The 6,592-nt window shown below is 41.5% G+C and overlaps 1 long non-coding RNA gene across 1 annotated transcript; it reads right to left on the bottom strand.

Moving 5' to 3' along the window:
- Nucleotides 1–2,148: 2,148 nt before the first annotated feature.
- Nucleotides 2,149–5,815, bottom strand: LOC117506326. Its single transcript, XR_004559428.1, has 3 exons — nucleotides 5,554–5,815; nucleotides 2,918–3,024; nucleotides 2,149–2,195 (listed from the first exon to the last, which is right to left on the bottom strand). It is a non-coding gene; the product is annotated as an uncharacterized LOC117506326 (long non-coding RNA).
- Nucleotides 5,816–6,592: the final 777 nt, after the last annotated feature.

Genomic DNA, 6,592 nt, shown 5'->3' with positions numbered 1-6,592 from the left:
AAGTGTTTCTTTCTCTTTTTGCTCTGTATGCACCACTCTGCATTTAATCATTAGTGATTGATCTCTGCTCTCTTCCACAGCATGTCTTTTTCCTGGTTCTCTCCCTCAGCCCCAACCAGTCCCAGCAGAAGATTGCCCCTCCCTGAGCCTGGTTCTGCTGGAGGTTTCTTCCTGTTAAAAGGGAGTTTTTCCTTCCCACTGTCACCAAGTGCTTGCTCACAGGGGGTCGTTTTGACCGTTGGGGTTTTTACGTAATTATTGTATGGCTTTTGCCTTACAATATAAAGCGCCTTGGGGCAACTGTTTGTTGTGATTTGGCGCTATATAAATAAATTTGATTTGATTTATCAGGTTGTGAAAACAGCATTTTCCGTTTTCGAAGTGTTTTTCAGTAGCTTTTACATAATATATGATAGACATGTTAGATTTACACGGAACTTAATCTGTTTTGGAGCAGATTCTGCCATGTTGCATTAGCAGCCAGAGAGAGACCAGATGTCACAGTGCCTCTCTACTGTGACTGAGTATCACCCCACCCACCCCCCCAAAAGAAAAGACAGATTTGCAAGATTGTTAGTTTTTCAAACCTGTAATCTGGGTCAGGAAGAAGTTTAGGATGGTCCTGTCTATACTACTTCTGCTTGGATAGGACATCTTCGGATTATGGCACAATTGTAGAAATTATGGTACTACTGTCCATTGATGTGATATTTATTGCAGCCTCCATAACAACTCTGTAAATTTGTGGCACGTCCCTGGCAAGGCTGCCTTTGACGGTTCCTGACTTGTCCTGCCTGCCAAAGATAAACGCGAGCCGTAGTGTACAAGCAGCCCCTGACAATGCTCGTTACCATATTCTTCCCTTGTTCCATTCCAGGGGTGTATGCAGTCAAGGCATTGATTAGGGCATTCCTCTGGTGCCTGGTTCACTTGTCCTCACCATCAAGTCTGTCATTAGCACTCTTGAGCTGCAAGTTGAACATTTCCATTGTTAGTCATAAGCAATTATATATACTTTCCTGTTCAGATACTGTATAATTTGAGAGGCATGGTCATAACTGGTATTCAACTCAACTCCTTATTGGACAGGCCCTATATTTTTAACAAGCTGTTTATTTGCTTGCAGAATTTTTCTCAGGTTAGTTATCAGCGAGGTAAACCACACAGGTGAAAGCAGATCAGACAAAAATGATTAATCCTCTGTACCCACCGCTATTTGTGTAAAGGGCCTTTCACACCGCATGGTTGGAAGTGTCAGAGGCATCACAAATCGGTCTAAAAAGCATTATTTTCAATGAAACACGTAGCTTTTTACAGGTGTTAGAAGTGTCGCGTCAAAAGCTGAGCTAAACAGATGCTTCTACCAGGAGTGTGCGTATTCCTGCTTGTCAACAGAATGACATTCAGAGTTCAACCCAATCCAACTTTTGGCGCTCTGAACTGTGACAAAGCTTCGCACTGTCCAATAGAAACATGTTGGGTCCAAACATGGAAGACTCCTGGCAGAAACCGCTGATCTCTACAAAACAGAAATGTGTCACAGGACTGCTCATTTATACAGAGCAGTTTTCTGAAGAAAAATCCTTGCAAATGTTTTTTAACCCAAAAATTTATTTGATTGTGAAATCAAATTGCTATATTAAAGCTTTTTCTTGGTTCATCGATACATATACAACATGGCGATCATTCAGCTTTCCTCTGGAAAAAAAATCAGAGTGAAAATCTCCGCCCCCCTGCTGCATGGGTCACGTCAGGGCGTAGGGAGGCGTTTACACAACGTGACTGATGACACATTGGGAGTTGTTGCCTGACGCGTATAAAGCATGCAGTGTGAAAGGCCCTTTAGTTACTAGTTTCCATAAATACAGCATGTTTATAATACAGTGTGTAAAAAAAAAAAAGCAAACCTTTATTGAAGTGAAGAGGATCTAACAAACAGAAAACACATTAACTCACTTCTTTGAGTGACTTTACTGGAAGGCCCATTACTTCCAGGCACTGCTTGTAATTGGTTCAAGCCCACACTTCTGGTTTAGAGCTGGCCAACCTTCGGATAATCGTGTCAGCAGCGTCCACATTGTTCTCTCCTCCTGGTATGTCTGGGAACCGACACTTTCAGGGATGGTCCAAGGATGCAGTGCATCAACTTTGTCATTCAGCTGTTTGATACTGTGAATGATGTAATTCTGCTTCTCCTGGAACACAAAATGTATATAGATCCACATGTTACAACCTTAACACAGAAGTTCTCACTTTACATTAAATCCTATGCTTCACAAATGATTAAACCAATGCTGTTGACCTTTCATCATGAGCACGGACAAATCTGTGAATGAACTGAGTGATGAAAGTGACCTATGGAAAAAAAAAAAAAAACTTGAAAGATCTTGACAAGGCCCTGGTGGGGTCTGGTGGTTGTCCCCCAGAAAAATGTGAAATCTGAAATGCATTCTGGTGCTTATTCAGGTCTATTCCAAAAGAATCTCAAAAAATTTATTTTTTTGTTGGCACAGGTCAGTTTTTCCACCCCAGATAAGGTGGTAAACCTCAGTAGTACAGCATAGAAGTCCTTCTGTTTCAAGTGTATGGTACCACAGACAGTATGCACACACTATGCAAATGAAACATTATGCAAGGGACACAGAATTTTTTATATAAGAAATTCGGAAACTTTATATCAGCAATAAATAAATATGTTTATTGAGTAACAGGGCCTGTAAATTATTTCTTTAAGGAAGGAAAGTTAGCATATACAACTTCATTACTGACAGATTTTACTCTATTTTCAAATTATATCCCAAATAGAACAGAGTATTTCTTGCCAGAAATGTTTGAATATTTTGCTTGCTGAACATGAATTTTAGAATCTACTGGCACAAGACACTATACAATCTTATTTAACCATTACAGTACAAACCTCAGGATAATCGGGCTGATGTGAATCAACTGCAGGCAAACACTCAACCCACTGATCAGATGGAGGATTCACTGATTCAACAACTATTATGGCAGCCGGCGTGGTTGCTGTTGGGGGGAAAAACAAGCAATAATCCAAAAATATCACAAGCTTATCTTCATAAAGTCTCTTTCTGGGCACTGACATGACTTAAATTTCAAATGCGTCAACACCTAATAAAATAAAATCAATTTTATTTATATAGCGCCAAATCACAACAAACAGTTGCCCCAAGGCGCCTTATATTGTAAGGCAAGGCCATACAATAATTACGTAAAAACCCCAACGGTCAAAACGACCCCCTGTGAGCAAGCACTTGGCAACAGTGGGAAGGAAAAACTCCCTTTTAACAGGAAGAAACCTCCAGCAGAACCAGGCTCAGGGAGGGGCAGTTTTCTGCTGGTACTGGTTTGGGCTGAGGGAGAGAACCAGGAAAAAGACATGCTGTGGAGGGGAGCAGAGATCAATCACTAATGATTAAATGCAGAGTGGTGCATACAGAGCAAAAAGAGAAAGAAACACTCAGTGCATCATGGGAACCCCCCAGCAGTCTACGTCTATAGCAGCATAACTAAGGGATGGTTCAGGGTCACCTGATCCAGCCCTAACTATAAGCTTTAGCAAAAAGGAAAGTTTTAAGCCTAATCTTAAAAGTAGAGAGGGTGTCTGTCTCCCTGATCTGAATTGGGAGCTGGTTCCACAGGAGAGGAGCCTGAAAGCTGAAGGCTCTGCCTCCCATTCTACTCTTACAAACCCTAGGAACTACAAGTAAGCCTGCAGTCTGAGAGCGAAGCGCTCTATTGGGGTGATATGGTACTATGAGGTCCCTAAGATAAGATGGGACCTGATTATTCAAAAAGGATTCAAAGGAATTTTATTGTCATATGCACAGAAGAACAAGTTCCCTGCACAATGAAATGTGGCTACTGCATTTAACCCATCCTATTTGCCAGTAGGAGCAGAGGTCGCCAATTAGGCGCCCGGGGACCAGCTCCAGATGTACATCCCTGCCTTAAAACCTTATAAGTAAGAAAAAGAATTTTAAATTCTTTTTAAATTTTAAAAGAGAGTATACGAGGGCTGTCAATAAAGTAACGGTCCTTTTTATTTTTTTCAAAAACTATATGGATTTCATTCATATGTTTTTACGTCAGACATGCTTGAACCCTCGTGCGCATGCGTGAGTTTTTCCACGCCTGTCGGTGACGTCATTCGCCTGTGAGCACTCCTTGTGGGAGGAGTCGTCCAGCCCCTCGTCGGAATTCCTTTGTCTGAGAAGTTGCTGAGAGACTGGCGCTTTGTTTGATCAAAATTTTTTCTAAACCTGTGAGACACATCGAAGTGGACACGGTTCGAAAAATTAAGCTGGTTTTCAGTGAAAATTTTAACAGCTGATGAGAGATTTTGAGGTGATTCTGTCGCTTTAAGGACTTCCCACGGTGCGAGATGTCGCTCAGCGCTCTCAGCCGCCGTCAGCCTGTTCAAGCTGAAAACCTCCACATTTCAGGTTCTATTGATCCAGGACGTCGTGAGAGAACAGAGAAATTTCAGAAGAAGTCGGTTTCAGCATTTTATCCGGATATTCCACTGTTAAAGGAGATTTTTTTAATTAAAGACGTGCGGACGGGTCCGCGCGTCGGGATGCAGCCGCCGTGACGCTCCGCCACAGGAAAAACACCTCTGTTGAAAGCCTTAAGGACAAGTTGGAACATGTCCTGCCTGTTAAACAATTTCTCATATACTCACTCCACTGAAAGCCATCAAAAGCCGCCTGGATTTTACAAATGGTTAACAACACGGAGGTGTTTTTCCTGTGCCGCCGCACCGCGTCGGCTGCGTCCCGACGCGCGGACCCGTCCGCACGTCTTTCATTAAAAAAATCTCCTTTAACAGTGGAATATCCGGATAAAATGCTGAAACCGACTTCTTCTGAAACTTCTCTGTTCTCTCACGACGTCCTGGATCAATAGAGCCTGAAATGTGGAGGTTTTCAGCTTGAACAGGCTGACGACGGCGCCTGAGAGTGCTGAGCGACGTCTCGCACCGTGAAAAGTCCTTAAAGCGACAGAATCACCTCAAAATCTCTCATCAGCCGTTAAAAGTTTCACTGAAAACCAGCTTAATTTTTCGAACCGTGTCCACTTCGATGTGTCTCACAGGTTTAGAAAAAATTTTGATCAAACAAAGCGCCAGTCTCTCAGCAACTTCTCAGACAAAGGAATTCCGACGAGGGGCTGGACGACTCCTCCCACAAGGAGTGCTCACAGGCGAATGACGTCACCGACAGGCGTGGAAAAACTCACGCATGCGCACGAGGGTTCAAGCATGTCTGACGTAAAAACATATGAATGAAATCCATATAGTTTTTGAAAAAAATAAAAAGGACCCTTACTTTATTGACAGACCTCGTATATTTTAGTCATGTTTTAGTCAAAATATTAATTAGGCCTGTGCCTCTCTGTGGCTAACATTAGCTCCATGCTAGTCAAAAATGTGTTGGTTTGGTTCCCATTAATCTATGGCTGGCATAATCAAGCTTCAAGGAAGTTTTGTTATTTCTGACTAAAAAAATTTGTGCTCACATCAGGTTCCGTTACCTTCTTTTGATAGTCACAGTGTCGATATCACGGTACAAAGGCCGCGCCATTTGAAGCTAGCTGCTAACTGATGGTAGCTATGTGGTGGTTCTTTGTGAGGAATCCCAGTCGACGAGCGTCCAGCGTTAGTCTCCTCTTCTGCTCTCAGTGGTCTCTTAATCACAGTATAGAGACTGAACAGGCGAATTAACTTGTGGAACACAAACTTCTATTTGCTAAAACAGAACAGAGTTGAGTGCTGTAACTCAGCTAAGTCTTCTTCTTCTGCTCTGTTAAACAGCGGGTTTTAACCCAACTCGGTGCACTACTGCCAGCAACTGGTTCGTGAGCAGCACTGCAAGCAACTGTGAAGCAGCAAGCATATTGTTAATAAAATAATTTAATAGTAAATAGATGTATGTACACAAAGTACTTTAAATAAAATGAATTCATTTGAATTGTATCCTCTGATAATGTTGGTCAAACCTGTTTTAAAATAAAGCACTATAGTGTTTCAGACATTCTGACCCAATTATTACAATAGTTTTGTGAGACAGCATTTGTCTGAGCTGATAAACCTGCTCTGACTTTACCTTTAACCACGAAAGAACCAAACACTTATGCTAGAAATTTGTTAACTTAATTGGCAATACATGAATGTATACAGAAATGATTGTATCCAGGTGTTATATTGTGTACAATGTACATGTTTTACCCTGGATAATTATAATATCATGCCTCACTGCAAACATGAATTAAGCAGCTGATATTAAAGGAATCAGAAAGCAAGAAATATGTTGTAACAATTATGTGGTAACAATTTCCACCAAACACTGTTCGACTGTGACATGAAGTCATCCTCAAATGAGGCCTGAGTGAAACACTAAACCCTGGACAAATGTTCATTCTGGAAATGTGAAATCGAGTTGATTTCTGCCACTGTAACATGTGTGACTGTTATATTCATCTCATGTTCAAACATGTTTGTTCAAAAACATATTTGAACTGCAAGTTGTGAAGTAACCAGTAAAAAATATTATTTGTCTGTGAGCCGTTTTAT

This window comes from Thalassophryne amazonica, unplaced genomic scaffold (genome assembly GCF_902500255.1).
Source record: "Thalassophryne amazonica unplaced genomic scaffold, fThaAma1.1, whole genome shotgun sequence".
NCBI lineage: Eukaryota > Metazoa > Chordata > Actinopteri > Batrachoidiformes > Batrachoididae > Thalassophryne > Thalassophryne amazonica.
This window is presented reverse-complemented; position numbering and strand designations above follow the sequence as displayed.